Source organism: Dermacentor variabilis, chromosome 6 (genome assembly GCF_050947875.1).
Source record: "Dermacentor variabilis isolate Ectoservices chromosome 6, ASM5094787v1, whole genome shotgun sequence".
NCBI lineage: Eukaryota > Metazoa > Arthropoda > Arachnida > Ixodida > Ixodidae > Dermacentor > Dermacentor variabilis.
Genome location: NC_134573.1, coordinates 172202343 through 172220559, shown reverse-complemented (window position 1 = coordinate 172220559; position 18217 = coordinate 172202343). Strand labels below are relative to the sequence as shown.

The 18217-nt window shown below is 48.7% G+C and overlaps 1 protein-coding gene and 1 pseudogene across 1 annotated transcript in view; both read left to right on the top strand.

Moving 5' to 3' along the window:
- The window catches only part of LOC142585789 (cubilin-like), a 270644-nt gene that overhangs the window by 138139 nt on the left and 114288 nt on the right, over window positions 1-18217 (top strand). The window lies entirely within an intron of this gene.
- LOC142586424 (U2 spliceosomal RNA) lies at window positions 10721-10890 on the top strand (annotated as a pseudogene).

The window sequence follows — 18217 nt, the reverse complement described above, 5'->3', positions numbered from 1 at the left end:
ACTGCATCTCTTCGCTGCTGGCCTCCGTTGTCGCGATCTCACCGCTGGCAGACAGTTGTTTGGATCCCACCGATGGCATCGGTTGTTGGGAACTCGGCGCTGACGCCCGTGGTTGTACCTGGGTCGCAAGCCCCAAGGGTAGCGTTGGCCTGGCGGCCTGGGGTACAACTGGAAGCATCCGAAGGTCCCGGCAAAGCATGAGTCGACTGGTAACAACAAAACAACTTGTTTATTTTAACATCGCAAAGAGTTGGCGGTCAGGTTGACCGAAGTAGAGAGACGGGAGAGCACTTTACTCAACAGAAGAAATCGGAGCCCTCTTCTTGGCGTCCGGGGGCAGCTGTTTTTATACTCTCGCAGTTGAGGGCAAGAAGGAACCCCTCAATAGACGAGCACGTGATTGTACAATGGGCTAAGGTGACGCACACTGCCGCCGGTCGGGCACAAAGACTGGGAGGAGAAGGTAACTTCGGCTCTCGGAGCGCCTCTGGTCGGGCACAATGGCACATACACTCACACACGCACATGAAGACACGTGGCATCGGAACATGCCTGGAAACGCCTGGAAACGCCTGGCGGGGAGCGTTGCGGCGACGCCGAACGGGCCAAAATGTCTGCCGCCCCGCCGCAGTCGCGCCGGCAAAACCGTGCGTCGCAGGCGAAACGCAACAGACCACGCCTGGCGGGGAGCGTTGCGGCGACGCCGAACGGGCCAAAATGTCTGCCGCCCCGCCGCAGTCGCGCCGGCAAAACCGAGCGTCGCAGGCGAAACGCAACACCACGCAAGCGAGACTTAGGGATTGAAACACTCGAGAATAGCGTTGCAACGCACACTATTCTTCAGTGCGGGGCTGTGCGTAACTAGTACGTCCAATGACTGCGTCTATTTTCTCTTAGTATGTCTCACTCGTACCAGGAAAGCGAAGCATAATGAATGTCAACGACAATTTATTCACTGGCGCTGCATGCCTGCACCTGTGACGATTTTTTCAGGCTGGACAGCAACAATGCAAAAGCAGGGCGGGTTAGTCTCACCGTGCGTGTATGTTCTTTGTCAGCCGTTTTTGACAGGACAGCACGAGTAAGACATTGCGCGTTACAAGCGAAAGGCAGTGAATACCCGAACTTTCAAAGAAAGAAAGAAAGAAAGAAAGAAGGAAAGAAAGAAAGAAAGAAAGAAAGAAAGAAAGAAAGAAAGAAAGAACTGTAAAAAAAAGAAAGCTCGAACTTTACCTCAGGCGCAGAAACGAAGTCGGGCAGGAAGTTTCCAACGAACGCGATGTAAAAACGGCGTGTGCATGTATGTACGCTCGTGTTTGTGTGTCTCTGCCTTTGGTAGCATTCGCGTTCGCCAAAAAGCTTTGAACCCCTGACGGCAAATATTGTTGCGTTAGACGGTCTTCCGTCAAGCAAGCGTTCTCTGGTTTTTTGGTTCGCGCGCTAAAAGGAGCGAGCGCCCGTCCAAACCTTCGGGGCACGGCGGCTTCGAGGAGAATTGGAAGAGAGAGAGAGACAGCTCGGTCCGGGCGTTTCAACGTGGCTTCGCTGTTTTGACAGATGCGGGGCAAGAGTGTTTATGTCTGCGCCTCGTTTCATATCCTCTCCACACTCCCGCTAGTTCGAGATTGGTTGTGTCTTCTTGTTCACAAGCAGCACGAGGCGGCGAAGACGCGACGGAACCCCTACGCCGCCCCGGGAAAGTGCGCGCATGAAAGAAGTGGGGTTCTATTGCTTAACTTTTCTCTCTCTTTTTCTTTTTGCTTTATTTCTTTCCTGCGTTTAGTTCTGTTTTCTCTCACCCTGTTCGCCTCGTTGCGCGCCGTGGTCGGATCGCAGACGGCCGGAATGTTGCGAAATCCTTCGCATGTTCGGCTGTGCGCTGCGTCTCCTTCGACCCTGGCGCGGCAGTCGCGTCAGCGGAGCTCCTTGTTAGTTTAGTATGGCGCTCGTGTTCAGCTCTTCTTACGTGTTCGTCTTTTCTTAGCGCTAATTCAAAGCAACTATTATGTCGCGCCTCCCCGTAGTGAAAATGAAAGGTTCGGGTTTTCTTTTTTCTCCTCTTACATATACGGATATATGGGCACTGGTCTTAGTTGCATCGTGTGTATGTGCGTAACAACGGAAAATGCATCAGTTATGCAACGCTAGTATCTTCGCGGTGTATGCCCGGTGTGCATGTTTACCTTTCATGTGTACTGCACCCGCTCCGAATGTATGCCATGAAACTGGCTGGTGGTTCTTTCCGTCGCAAGCCTGGCTAGACTATCTGCATCGGTCGCGCCAACAGGAAACAACCCTTTTGCTTCCTACTGCTGGATTCGTTCGTCCTTTCGCAAATTTATACTTAAGGGTACCTCATTAACAGGTGTCATGTCACCCTTTAAGAAATCGACAGGACGACAGCGCCATCCAGTAAACATGAAAAGATGCCGAGCGCTAGCAGAAAGACAGTAACAAAGAGAGAGAGTAACGCTATAAAAATGGCATATTACTCTCTCCTCTTCAGTGTCCGTTTACTTTCGGAGAGAAATGAATTTTTCTTTTTGACCAGAATGAAATTTAAAGTGTAAAATGTATGTCAGTTAAAATTAATGCGGTTCTGCTGCCTGCTAGGCACTGTCACTCAAGCCGTATGCGACTTTGGCAGGCCTTATTTGTACACTGTTTCCTGTAACTTTGCGCAATGGTATTATTATTTTTTACGCAGTCGAAATAAAAAAAAGAGAGAGTAATCAGCCTGAAACGAACGCTCTCAGCGAACAAAGACAGTCACAGCATTTGACCAAAAAGATAAAAAAAGCGATAACAAGAGGTTCTACGCACCTCGCTCAATACGACGGCGACGAGGAAGAAAAACAGTCATAGAGCGCGCGAACTTAGAGCGCATTCGCGTGTGCTTGCTCGTTCCACGGATACCTAGTGTCACGTCAGCGTCTACCGAGTCCACTAAAAGAGGACAGCAGGGTACGTCTACCGATTCTATTCAGACACAGTCTGCTAGCGTAGCGGCCTATCGCCACGCTCGGAACCATGAACCGCAAGAAAGGCGACATCGGAGGAGAGTCCCTTGGTTCCAGCACGCAGTCTTCGGGTCCTTCGGGTGGTGCTCCGACCACCTTGCAAGCGCCTACTCCCGCGCCGCGCCGTTCCTTGTCTTACAAAAAGGACTTCGACGTTCGGCATGCCGTCGTGACCTGGATCAGCGAACAGCTCAAGCACGCACAGCCGTGGAAGCAATTCGCAAACACCGCGGAGTTTTCCATACCGAATTCGACCCTGGAGGTCGCCGACCGGATCCGATCGAACGTGGGTCGCTTCCGTAGTAACTACGGAGTCCTTTTCTTCGTCATCCTGGTGGGCCAAGTCGTGTCCAGCCTGAAACTCGTGGGGAACTCCGCGGTGGCACGCGCAGTGCGCGTCGCGCTCAAACTGCACCGGGACGACGAGACGGTGGCCGTGTGGGGCTCGAGTCTCGTGCTCGACAAAAACCAGAGGCTGGCCGTGGCGGCACCGGTGGCCCTGCTTCTTCTGTGCGCCGCTGGCATCTGGTACGCCGTCGTGTGGTCCGTTCGAGCCGCCGCGGTGATCGGCGCAGTACATGCTACCCTGTATGCCGGTCCTTGCTCTCCCAACAAGTTCGTCGAAACGCTGCCGGACATTCCAGAGAAAGGCGATAACATGAATAGCCCGTGAGTAAAACGGCTGTCTTTGGTGTTCAACACATTTTGTTTGTGTCACTTTCTTTTCTTCGTTTTATTCGATAAAATAAAATGAAAGCAGACTCCCTCAATCATTGTCATTACCGTGAGGAAAATGAAAACTCAATTTACAACCGTCCCCCAAACAGTGAAGGGGACGTGCTCGAACACGAAGAAGGCGCGGAAGCCAGCTCTATCCAGTACACTGATGGTGAGTGGGCTTTAGCCAATCATGGAAGCTGCTGGTGCGATCACGTCTCTCCGGATCAGCCTGAAATCGTCGCTGTGCCGGCTATCACTATGTGGAACGCGTGCGTATCGGTTAATGCCACGCCTTCGTTATAGAGGTGGACGAATATCAGCTTTCTCGAATACGAATCGAATACGAATAGTAAGTATCAAATGTCAAATCGAACATAGAATAATCAAACGCGGATGCATATATGTGCAGGAGGAATATTAGAACGAATATTAGAAAATTAGGTACCACACCTGTACCAAATAATGCAAAAAAAGAAAGAAGAAGAAACGTTGCTGATTATCAGGGACAAATGATCAATTTTAAACACAAGTTACTAATTGTCATTAAAAAAAGCACGAATAGCCTCTCGACAGCTTTCTATCATGGTTGCAAACGAGCTTTCTACTGGCTACTGTATGAATTGGAGCTTTCTAAAAACGCTAAATAATTGGTTGCTGAAGAAAGGTAGCACATTGTTGAAAAAGGGAAAAGCTGCCAGACGACCTGTGTACCGTAAACAAACGTGAAAGGGTCCGTTGCAAGGAAAACATCACTGGTTGTAGCTTAAAAGGTAGAACTGCTATTGGATATAGACTGTCAAAAACACCAAACGACAGAGTAGAAGCAAAATTGGCCGGTTGTCATGTGGCCTTCCACCGTGAAAACAATAACAAAACTAGCATTATTAATTTTATTTCTCTATTGCTCCGAAGACTTCTGTCATTGTTTCACTTCTGATAACTTGCGATGCCTTGTTGAGATGACGAAAAAAAGTAATTTAACAGTCAGTTGTGAAATACATGGTTGGTTTGGATTCGAAAATACCGAACAGTTCTTTTTCAAATACTAATACGAACGCCTAGTCTGTAATAATAAATTCGTATTTGAAACTTTGACTATTCACCCCCCTCTACTTTAATATTTCCCAGAGCAATAATGGAGGCATGAGAAAGACTGTAGGTTTCTGGATTAATAGTGACAATTTCTGGTTTCTTCACGTGCCCTTCCAATGTAAGTAAGTACGCGTGCATTTTTCATTCGACAACCGTGTAAAGATTGGTGCCGTGACCCGGTGTGAAACTCTGCTAAGCTGCAGACTACCACATTCACTGATCCACTACGCCGGCAAACACCCTGCAAGCATTTTCAGTCTTATGCCGTTTCGGCTCTCGAGTTCGGCGAACGACGGTGCGAAGCGACGGACTGCCGCTCCAGGCAATTCACACCCGCTGTCGAAAACCCTACAACCCGCGCGCTCTCCGCGGGTTCCGACCGACATTCCTCCTGGTGAGAGCGCGGCTGCGCGCGCGTGCGCACGAGTCGGGCGTGCTTGCGCGTGCGCGCCGACAGGGCGCGCCACCTGCCAGCAGATGCGGGCGCGCACCTTGGAGGCGAGACCACCCGGCGGGGCTTCGTCTTTTCGGCGGCGCTAGCGACACCAGTTGCCCACGGCGCCGAGCACTGGACGACAGTGCTGCTGCTGCTGCTGCTTGCCTCGGCACCTGCCGCGACACGGTGACATCTGGACGACGTTTCAACTTGGGCTCTCGCTCCTCCGTTCTTCGTCCTCTCCACTCCCGCTTCCTCCGGTCTCTGCAACGACTGCGTTGTCGTTTTTAAGTCGAGGAGAAAGAAGCACGCTTCGCATTGCAGTCAAGAACCGAATTTCAAAGTGTGTGCATCACGACAGGTGAACTGTTTTATCACATTCTGAACATCCGACGTGTCCTCGAGCTAGCACGCCTCACCGGAGTTCCGTGTCAGTCCACCAGGCTTTAAGGCGAATAGCACTTCGATAATTTCGTCGAACCTTTCCACCCCGAAGTATAACAGCGCCGAGAGTAAACCGGAATTTCTTGAGCAACGAACATAGTCAACGTGCCTTGTTTATCAGTTGAGCGGTGGGGAAAACGAACGAGCAAGAAAATATTGAACGCAGCTCTATCAGTTCGTTTCGGCAAACAACGATCTCCTCTGAACGCCGCCTGAACAGTCTCCAGTAATAGTTTGTCGAAGACCTGTGTCTCTCGGGAGAAGACGTCAGCGACAGTTTCGAGCAACGAGAAGTCTGACTCACCGGGTTCTTCCTTCCTATCAGTGACGTCAGAAGTCCGTGAATCGGCGATCAGCCTGGCTTTTTTTTTTTATTATTGACTGGTTAAACATCGAAGACAGCAGGAGGCGAAAGTGGGAGCACTGGTTTTGAAGAAGCGAAAAAAAAGAATAAGAGGCCATCATCGATGAACAGGTGCAACCGCTGAAATCGGCTTCTTCAGCCCCCTTCCTCCCTTCGACCACTCCGACTGGTGACGTCACAAGTTTTTCCCACTGAAGGGCGAAGCGCAAAAACACCTGCAGTTTCGATGATGCTTCTCGTCGCCGTCGGCTTCGTGCTCATCCTCCTCGTCGTCTTCCTAATCGTCATCATCGCATACACGCAGAGCTCGGTGCTCATGGTTGTCTGAACGTGGCTGACGCGCGTCGACATGCACTCGGACGGCGGGCGACGAGGGACGCAGTGGCTCGGAGGAGCTCGTTCCCGCTTCGCAGTCGGCGGTGCGAGATCCCGCCGAGAGCTGCGGGCTCGGCTGCGCGAGATCAGCGACCCGGTGTCAGCGAAGGCTGCCGGGTCACCGGCGCAGCGCTCGAGATTTCGCCGATTCTCTGCGACGTCACCGCTCCACAGAGGCGTAAGGACGTGAATGCTAGGGACAAGACGGCAGAAAAACAAAGAGAAAGAAAAGCGGGCGGTGGGGGAAGACGGTGACCATGTGGTTCTCGTCTCTGGAGGAACGTGTCAATTTGCATCGACTAAAAAGGCTTCGCGCGCGCGCGTGCCACTCATAGTTGTCTGTATATTTGTTATCGTATTCGATGTGCGCGGTCTTAGAGTCGTAGACGATGTGTGCGCGTAGAGGCAAATATCGTCGCCCGTAGAAACATCTCTGTGCGTTGTGTGTGTTTGGTCTTTCGGCGTCGTCGCGGCCATCTTGTTATGCGTGTGCGTGCGCGTGTTTATACGAGTGACCCACAAGTTCCCCGTGCGCGTCTTCCCACTCATCATCGTCATGGTGACTCGCAACGAATGGATCAGGTAGGTCGAGCATATCATCGTATTCAGGTGTAAAGGGATCAGAGTAGGCAAGGAAGAACGCTTTCAGGACTGGTGCTCTGACACTTGTTTGCTTGTCTTACCAAAACTTTAAGGAAGTTTTGTGTGTGTGTGACGCTGAAGGTATTGAGCGCAATAAAAGAAAGTCAATCCGACGCACACAGCAATGCTATACCTGTTTCATTTGCGACTAATTAATTTTTAAGGACATTGCGGAAAACATGAAGCGTCGATTTTCCGAGCAACTCATTATCAGTGACCTCGGACGTTAGAAGGCGCTCGATGTGTTCATGCTACCAACATAGGCAACAAGAAGTTGATGACTAGACAGTTCGGTGACGTCCGTCGGGCGAACGACACAACATTAGAATACGAGTCAACCGCGTTATTAAGGCATGCCTATTTGAGCGTGCGGCACTGTACGTCTCTGGCTCTGAAATCTTTTACGGAAACAAAAGCGTTAGTTCGACTTCATAGGCGTGCTGACCTCGGTCTGGTGCGATAAATTGCGCAGTGGCTTTTAAAGTGTTTACAGAAAATATAGATTAAAGAAAGTGAGTAGTTGCCGTCTACATTGATTAGTTACATATATTTTGTTACGCGGTAATAGGAGATGCTGTCAATCTTGTTAAAACGTTGGTCGTATACTTAGGAAAATCTGTCTGCAAATAAATGCTGTTGGCGCAGGTACACCAAGCCATTACAAGTTTTAAGTGTTTTGTCTTGTATGAAACGTTTGCAATTTTGCAAGGCTATATCGGCCAAGAGACAGAAAAAAAATACCCGTTTTAAAACATTTTTTTGCGTATTCCGACGTTAATAATACCTGAGAATATTTTGACTCACGCAGTATTAGTTAAAGGTATGCGTCGTCGACATGAGGCAGCTAGATGAACAAATCTATCGGATTCGAAAAATCCAAATACCTAGAATTGTTCAAATCGAGATTATCAGATTGCGGGCGCTATATGCTCGGCATCGACAGCGCCATTTTACAACGGCAGCACAAAACACAAAATGAGCTGATCTTCATCCCGTCAATGGAGCGATGATGCCTTCGGCTCAGCCATACATGTCGGCCCGCTTGGTTGCGTAAAGCGCAAAGAAAGAAAACGTTATGCGCTTTATGTAAGGACTCACCACCGCAGTGGCATCATGTTTGCTTTGCGTTGTACACACTTACAGAGATAGTTCGTACATTGCCTCGTTATGTTGAGCACCCAACCGACGAAGTGTGTTTACTTGCGGGTACTAGAGCTAATGGCATAGGGTCCGTAAAGACCATCCTATATCCTCCTGCAAACAACCAGATGCGCATAGCTGGTTATAACGTAAGCCTTCCCAGCTTCGTCGTGCGAATATTTTTCTGCCTCCAGTAACCATTCTCATCGCTTTCAGTGCAGGGCCGATTATGGACCACGCTATTCAGATAGCTGTATAACTATTACGGCTAACCAAAATTACCCAGCCTAGCTGAAACTCATAATTTTGGAATCGGTTAATCAGGAACTACATTTCCAGCGGACGCTCCTTGATGGCAGGTACGGGGAGAGAGTCCGGAATGCTGGGGTGCGGAACACATGTTCACGGAAAGCCACTCAAGTGCCACATATTCTGCCAAACATGTATGACCGCTGCCCCGTGCCTCTGCGATGCTCAAAAGTCACAAAAGCGCTGCTGCGTTTCTTAGGGTCCACCAGCTCATTATGTAACCCCCTCGTGATTTACTGAAGGATGAACGCTTGAACATGTGTGTGTGTGCGTGCGTGCTGTACGCACTTCTCTCGTTCTTCTAACCTTCTTTTTTTTCGTCTTCTTTCTTCCCTTTCCAATGTGTAGGGTAGCCGACTGGGCTCAGTCTGCATAACCTCGCTTCTTTACTCTTAAGATTTCTCTCTCCATCTTCTAATATGAAGTGAATCACGGTCACGAACCTTGTCTGGAGAAAACAAGGTCCGTCCTTGTTCACTGAGCAGGACAAGCTAACGCTGTTACTAGCACACGCAAAGCAAGACGTATTGAGTGTGCGTGAACGGACGGTATATTTCCTGCTGTCCACTTTATCTAAGCTCGTGTTGACTGAATAATCATTCATTCCAGAAGAAGCCGGCATTGCAGGTTTCTTTCTTTTTTCGCTATGCTTCTATAGTGGCCTTATCCCAGTCAATGCTGTGAGTATGGTTCGGGGCATGCTCGGCAATGGCGTTCGTAGTTTAGCTATTATTTCTGACGTCATGTTTACGGCTCTTGACTTCTCTTAAAAACTTTCTTGTTTCACCGATATAAACCCGACGGCAATCAGCGCATAATATGTAGCAACTTACGCAGATGGATTCGAGCTTGGCAATCTTCTTTTCACTAAAACTTTTATATCACGTAAGTGCACAGTCAAATTCGTAAAGCAGCTCAACCGAGAACTTCTTGACGGGTCCAATCAACGCCATAATTGTGGTCTCACGTAATTCATCTCCGCAACAAAGAGCATCTACAAATGCAAACATCGCAATGCCGTACATTTCGCAAGAAAAGTTTAGTCGAATCGATCACGTCGGGCGACATGCTCTGAGAAACGACTCGCTCGTTGTTTTGAAACTTCTAGCGGCCGGTTTTCCTCTTCTTTCGTTGTTGTCGTTATTTCCTGACCAGCGAATGCTTGTATATTCATGAGCGAGCGCAGACCCGAAAGATTAATGACAGGAGCGTGTAATGGGAGTGCCGTATATTAAATGCTCTCTGGCGCTTATCGAGATTTGCATACGCAGGAGCTTCTCAAGTCTCCCGCGTAGTTTGACGAGCGATCATCCTAAAGATGCGCGCATCCTTCCCTTGTTTTTTACCACTTAGGCAAACCCGAAAGCTGGCGCTTCTTTCTTTCAATGGGCATCCATCGTTCCTGCTTCGCCTGCAAAACCAATGAAAAGAAGAAATGAAAAAAAAAGGCCACCGAGAACGCGCAGAGCGACGCTGACACCAGCTGCTTTGTCTAAGACATCATCGCTAAACGTAAGCAAGGAAAAAAAGGCTGTGTAGTGGGAACGAAAAGAAAATGACGCGGTACGGCCGGAGAAAACGGGAGCAGTTATGCAGCGGCGGCCATAATGTTGGCGTCCAGCGACATCTCGTTAACGGGGGCGCGGCTACGACCAGCAAATGACCCAGCGTCCACTGGAGGCCGCCGACCACGGCACGCGGGAACCGCAAGAGTTCGTTAAGGCCGCATTTGCTCGAAAAAAAAATATCATCGGGACTTCCCGCAAAGTGGCAGTGAGCACTTTCGCTCATTGCAGCGTATATGTCTCGAGTAAGAGCTCGTATTCTGGACAAGGAACATTTAGGACACTATATGACTATGCATATAGAAAACGGGAAGGAGAAAAAAAAAATCATTATAGCCATTCTACTCTGGGAAGGTGAATGACCAGCGAAGCTGTTTAGCATACGACACAGAGGTGACACAAAATTTTGAACATAGGTAATGGCTGATTTACCATGATCGTTATATAGATTCGCGTGGACGACGGGACCGCAGCCCAGAGGAACCGGATGAAACTAGACACGCGTGACGTTTCGACGGCACCGCCACCACGGGAGAGGGGAACGAAAGGAAGGGAGATACGCAAGCGCTTGGAACGCCGACAAAGAGAAGGCGGTCCGAACGTAGACGTGGCCAACGCGGGACACAGTGTAGTATCTGTTCTTATCAGCTGAATATCTGATACGGGGTGTATTTGGACCTAAGATAATAAAATTATTTTTTTTGCAAGAGTGCTTGAAGCCTGCTTCTCTTTTGCCGCAGGTGGGTCTGGTACTTCACTATCCTCGGGGTCGGCCCACGGTTTTTTGTTTTGCGGACATCGATCCGCTGGAAACTTTCCACATACAGCTTCGTTGTAAAAATGTGCTCAAGAGTGGAGTGGAAGAAACGAATAACGCAGCGGAAAATGAACGTTGCGAGCACAGTTCCCGCCATACCAACGCAGCCATATATATATATATATATATATATATATATATATATATATATATATATATATATATATATATATATTAGCGGAGACATCGACCATTATATATTACAAGTAGGGAAAGCACAGGGCACAGCAGGACAAATCCATTCTAAGGCTGGAGAGCACAGCCAGTCGGAATTGCATGTGTGTCTGTGCGGTCCTTCGTGTGGCATCTTCATCCATAACCGCTGCTCGAAAGTCAGTCTGACATTCAGAGCTCGCAACGTACGTGCCACTAGCTCGTGTGCGAACGAGACAGAGGTTCACAGGTATACGGAGATTTGTACTTACTAGAAGTGTTTGAATTAAGGATGTTTCAGTCTGGCGAAGCCAACGCTGTGACAAAAGCGCTTGTCTTCGTCCTGAGGAAGAGAAGTCTCCTCGTCAAAACGTGGGCTCGCTTTGGACATACGGTATTCTTGCTCGACCGCTGTAGACAACTTTGAGCACTATCCTAGGTAAACATTTACCACTGGTTAAATGTAGGCGCAAGGTGCCGCGTGACAGTCTACAGAATGTCTCTAAACTTCGGGCAGACTACATGTTCTGCATACTCGTCTTAGCCGCTTAGACGACGAACCGTCCTTGGACGTGAAGATACTGGGACCTTGGCCGCATATCTCTAGTACGCACAAGGCCAACCCAGTGCTAAAGCTCCTCTTGAAGGCAAACGGAACAGACGAGCGCTTGTTGCTACATACGTGAGTGAACATTCACCTGCCGGTGTGGGCACAATGCCTGTCCTTCTTATCCTTCTTTTACCCTTACCCGCGTGTAGGGTAGCGAACCGGGCGCGACCTTGCTGAATTTCCCCGCCTTTTCTCGTTTGTCTTTCCCTCTTTCCTTCCCAGGTAAACTGATTAGCGCTTTCACATACTTGTGCTTTTAGTCATACTGTGTATACAGTCTGTCCAGAGAGAAACTACGCTAAGAAGGTTATTTCTCTTAATGAATATTTGTAATCAACAGACTTCCAAATGGTTCGCTCGTGAAAAGTCTGCACCCATTATATTAAAACGAGCTAAAAGAACAGATGTCCAGAGTCTGTATATATACAAGCTGTAGAATACGGAACATTCTATAGCGTTCGCCTAGCCTTGCTTGCGAGGTTAACCGAGTCAAAAGTGAGGCTCCTCGCGCAGTGAGCTTCGTCATCGTGCTAGCATGCACCTGCTGTGCAATTTGAACCCGGGTCTCTGTGCTTGGCCAACGACGAAGCGCAGTTTGTTTGTTAGTCGTGCTCTACGCAAGCGGGCGCGCCGAAGGGTAAACTAGCTCCTTTCCGCCGTGTTTTATTGTATTTGTATTCTTCAACCATACCTTACAGCGAGTTCTCCATAATATATGAACTAAACATGACAGAAAGGCTCCTCGCTTGATCGCTTGCTGAAGTAATAAACAGTTTTCACCACGGCCTTCTTCTTTTTTTTCTGCGAGCCGCCACTGTGTTTACGAAAGCCGCCTAAAGAACGCCTTGTGCGCACGCACGTACGCCCTGCCACGATAAATACGATGCAGATTTCTGGAAGTTTTGCGGCGTTCTGGAGAACAAACATACACGTTCGTAGAAACTTGGAGCTCCCCACCGCGAGGTGCAGGCGATTTTTCATCGTGCATAATTGCCCACGAAGCCGTCAACGCGAAGTATGAAATTACGATCCTTCGGCTAACAACAAGAAAAAGTTATTAAAAAAATATCGCCAGGGCGCGTTCGAAATTGCCGGAGATCGTTAAAACGGCGCCTCCGCTCATCATAGTTAATGGACGCTCTTGTTAGCAGCTAACATTAGGAGCAGCAGCAGCACTATCCATTTACTTGAAAAGACTGTACGCGGGAGGGGGTGATTCCTTCATAACCCTCAAATGAAATCATCGCGTTAGCAAGGTTGGATTAGCGATTGAAGGTACGAAGTCGGCCATGGCAAAGAGATCGCACTAGCTGTGAAACTGACAGCTTAGCGCTTTCAAGTCAGAAGCGGCAAACTACAGCCAGTGTTCATGCGCCGTCTGCCTCTCAGAGCAAATTCAGAATACGCTGTGAAGGTGGCGACGACATTCAAGGTCCACCTCCTTGACCAAAGGGAAGGAACGATACCGCGAAGTTTACACGACGAATGCAGGCTGACTTAAAAACAAAGCCTGATATTTTTAAACAACCCCACGTGCCTTTGCCACGATGCGGCCAATGCGCGGTCTGATGCAGGCGACGTTCGGCGCTACTTTCGACCGCACGTTGCAGCAACCACCTACGCACTGCTCGCAGTTTCCCCAACAGTGCGCACTTTTGGCGCGCCGGAGCATAGCTGTTTATGCTACCATGGCGTGCCGTCGCACTGTTTTCTTAAGTTCGTTGCCTGACATGTTTACCCAGAGTCGACGGTGCGCGGCGCCGCTTGGTCATCGATGTTTTATGTAGCTTAATCCCGTGACGCTAACGCTATGAAACAAGAAACTGCTCGATCGGTTAATATCAACAGCATGCGGGGCTTTACGCTTTTGTTATTTTTTTTTCTTTTCGAACCACCCGAGTCTTACGCGTTGCTGCGGTTTCATCTGTTTAGATAGATACCCGTGCGAACCACACTGGGATAACGATGCCCGCATCGGTGGAAGGCATATTTGTGTAATCCAACAGCGTTCCGCAACATGCAAAAGTAGACGCAAAAAATAAGGTCAAATCTACTTGCGGCGTCGAGAAATTGCAGAAGTCAAACCGATAGCACGTTGAAGACTAAGAACGCGGTAAGGACGGAATGCGCTGATTCTAAATCAATCAATCAATCAATCAATCAATCAATCAATCAATCAATCAATCAATCAATCAATCAATCAATCAATCAATCAATCACTTTTGTTTGGGCTAAATAAAGTACGCCTACAAACAGGTACGTAAAGAAAGAAAGAAATCAGACGAGAAAATAGAGAACATAGCGAGAGCCAACTGTTCTACTGTTAGGCATAGACATGTCAATTTGCGAACAATGCGCATGGCAGCTCAGCTTTTTTCTTTTCTTTTCTTTCTTCCTTTCTTTTTGAAAACGGAAGTTTCATTGTACTTTGGTCCATGTAAGCGCAAACAAACAAGCGCACACTCGCACAGAAACATAAACACAACATACATCTTCGCTTGATCGTGCGACAGTTCACGGGGTCAAGCGGGTCGCAGAGAAGAAATGGCTTTTATGCTGCCGACAGGCAGCGTTCATAACAAGGACGGCGACGGGTAAACAAACTCTGGCCCCGTTCTATGGGCGTAGCATCAAAAGCTAAGCACACAGGCGCAGACTTCTGCGCAATTGCAAGTTGTACCGCGTGGCCCTATTTTAGTGTTCAACGCTAGCGCAACATTCTACAAAAATAAAATGTGCTTCGCTTTTAGCTAGTTATATTTCACATTGTTTAAAGTGTGAACCACGGCCCGGACTAATAAAAGAGTATGTTCTAACCTCGTTATAACGAAGCCGCATCTAACACGAATATGCCTTCGTTCAATCCGGTATTCCCTGAAAACATGTATTTTCTACATGTTGATATTCGCGAGAAATACTGTAGAGTTACCCAATGATATCCGATATTTCTTTATATCCGTATTTGTAACATCTAGGTTAGCCTGTACTCACACAAGCACAGTTCGTAAGAGGACATGCCAACCAATGGTGATATCGGACATATAAGCAAAGGCGGTGCCAGTAGGAAGCAGCACTTACGAATGAACAGCTTTGTGAATTAGGACCTAGATTAAGTTATCTTTTCCATGTAATCAAGGCGAAAACACGCAGATGAAGTGCATTACAGCCCAACTCTAAGCTTCTGTGCATATGAACTCGCTTCCATAGGGGCATACGGCCACTACCCGCACTGCCTGCACAACAGCACATTACGATACGGTCATTTGGTTTGTCATGACGCTGCAGAAAATGAAGGCGTGAAAAAAAGTCTAGGCTCTTGAGAAACACACTGTAACTTCCGTGACTGCGCATATTATGCAGTGCCACGTTACAGGTGTACGCTTTCGTTTCTTCTTTTTTTTTTTTTTCGGAGTCAAGGTCTTAGCAGATTCACATAGGTTTGGCGTATGTTGGATTGTGTAACCACTTTCAGAAATAAACGACCCTTTCGCGTCTCCAGAGCGTAGTAGTGAGTCAAAAGTGGTATCAAAATGTAGATACAAGAATCAAGTATTAGTCGCAGAGTAGCTTAAATTAATGGCACGGGCGTAATCAGTGCCAATGTAACCGAAAATTAGCCACATTGCGCAAAACCCTTGAAAGAGTGCACCGCCGTAAATATAGGCATGTTGAGGCGAAGCCATCGTACGGCATTCTTTTGGGAAATGGATCAAGTTCACTTGGTCTAAGCAGGGTTCCTGCGATGCAATGTTGTTTGGAAGATGGCTTCGCCCGTGTCTAGAAGATGCGACAATTACTGACTGAGTGGTTAAAATTAATGGTACTGGTGTAATTAACGCCAATGTATCCGAAAAGTAACCACACTGCTCCATAGACTGCCTTATCTCTGCGATCGGCTTACCTGGCCTCTTTGTCAGTGGCGACGCTGAAGAACACTAGCTTGACACCTTCCACTAGGTTGACACTAGGTTGCCACACCTTCCGCCAGAGGGTTTCTGTGATCGGACTGCGAGCGTTTCGCCTAGGCATATATATACAGCTTGGTTGGTAATAACTTTATTGAATGGTCCGGCAGGTTTTTGGTGACCTGTGCTCAGGTCTCCCACGACGAGACGTCGAGGTCTTGTCTCAGCGATACAGCTTCGCTGTAATAAAATTCTCGGCGCCAACCGCGCAAACGCGCTAGTGCCATTGCTCGCGCGTTCGTCGTCGCCTTCTTCTTCCACAGCTGGCTCCGTCTTGCAAAAAACTGTCATCGTCAGCAATGGCTCGAGCGGCGTCGTCTTCCACAGCAGGCTCCGTTGCCGCTCATCATTCTAGCGTAGAATTTCGCTTCTCTTCTGTCGTTGTGATGGGGAGGCCGCATTTACGAGGGTATGAATGAATGAATGAATGAAGTAACTTTATTTTGGTCCAGAGAAGACGCAGGGGAGATCCCGCGCCACCCGGCTAGTCCCACGTAGGGACCGCCAAGCCGAGCTTGACGGCCCGATCGCGGGCACTCTGGACGGCCAGGGTTTGGTCGTTGAGTTCGGGGCTGCCCAAGAGCGCAGCCCACCTATCCTCGCTGAAGGAGGAGCCGATGGCTTCACACTCCCACAACACATGGTCCAATGTTGCCCTTAGTCCACAGGCAGGGCAGTCCGCACTGGGATATCTTTCGGGGAATATGGCATGAAAAACCGCGAGGTTAGGGTACGCACGGGCTTGTAAAAGTCGAAGGGTAACCGCCCGCGCCCTACATAAGGCGGGGTGCGGGAGGGGGAAGACCCGTCTTGACAGATAGTAGTGCGTAGTGATCTCATTAAACGTAAGCAAGGGTTCCCCGCGGGGTTGAGGGACTGCTGAGGCGGCGCGGTCAGTGAGTCCTCGCGCGGCCTCGTGTGCGCCCTCGTTAGGGTTAGAGGGAGAACCCTCAATCGACCCCAAGTGAGCGGGAAACCAAAATAAAGAATGCGGAGAGATACTTTTGGCGCTTTGGAGAATGCGGAGGGCCTGGGGGGAGACCATGCCGGTTTGGTAGGTTTGGTTTGGTAGGTTTGGGTGCGATATAGCTTCCTGGACCTTTGCTAAGCTAGCCTGCATGCTGGCGAAAGCATTCTTGATTTCTGAGAGCAATTTTGTAGTCTCGTCTTCCTCTCTGTTCTCTACCGCTCGACGCTTGGGCGCGCGCGCCGCGTGGGATGTCTCGGATGTATCCATGGCGACCGGGGCCAAAGGGGGTTGCGGCGAGGAGGGTGAAAGCGCGAGTTTCCTAATCTCCGCCATCTCCGCAGCTAGCCTGCACATTTCTTGTCTAACCTGCGCGTTTTCTTTCCTCAACTGCTCGTTTACGAGGGTATGAGCCATGGCTTAAGGGCGTATGAGCTTAAGGGTGTTTCTGTGGTCGGACCGCGAGCGTTTCGCCTAGGCATATACAGCTTTACTGTAAAAGAGCAGGAAGCTTGTGAATTCGTCAAGTAGAGAAAGTCTGCTGCCCGATTGGGATGAAGATCTACGCAGCACAGATGCCGTGTATAGACGCTTTGCGGGCCGGCGCTTGTCCACAGGAGGTGACGCAGGCCTGCTTTCCACACTGGCGCTGGAGAGGAACTGGCAGCTCGAAGAGGCATCCATACCCTACTCTGTGCCGTTGCACGATGTGGAAGTCGCTCTCGTGCATACTCGCATGCATTCAAAGCGGGGTGCTAACGGCATTCAGCGCGCGCGGGATTTTCGGTCAACCGTGCTAGCGTAAATCTTTCTCAACAGAATCGTTGACATGACGGCGCGGAGGTTACCCACGCGATTCCTTATCTGGAAGCTTCTGACACCTCGCCGGTGAACTGAAACCTCGACGAAAAGACAGAAGTCGATGAGGAGATGTAGTCGACTTGCGCCCCTGCTCGCTTGGCAACGTGTGCTAACGCAATGATGTCGCTCCCCTATTGTTGGACTGTAGACTAGCTATATAATGCGCAACGCTGCACATGTGCCAGCACCTATATATGCACTGCTGTAGGTTGGCAAACTGACTGACTGACTGGCTCATTTTTGATTGATTGATTGATTGATTGATTGATTGATTGATTGATTGATTGATTGATTGATTGATTGATTGATTGATTGATTGATTGATTGATTGATTATTTGATAAAATGTTGGCAACTTTCGTCGCCGGCTTTACCCCAACATTTCATATTGTCTAGTAAATATACAGAAATAAGATGAACAGATGTGCGAATCAGAACATACGCACACACATACGCACAATGAAGGTCACTCAGCGTCAGTGCGCTTCAATCGATGAGAAATATAATGGGCGCGACAATACACTTCGTACAGTGTTCGTACGATTTGCACATAAGTGTTCACTCAAAGGGAACAGGCACTACTAAAGAAAACAATGGAATGTACAATACTAGAATCATTCACAAATGTAGAGACACTGTCACAATAAATACAGAGAGAGTGGGAAAATACAATATGTAAAAAAACGCACATGTGTGAATAAATTAGTTAGAAGTTTAGACAAAATACGGAACACTTAA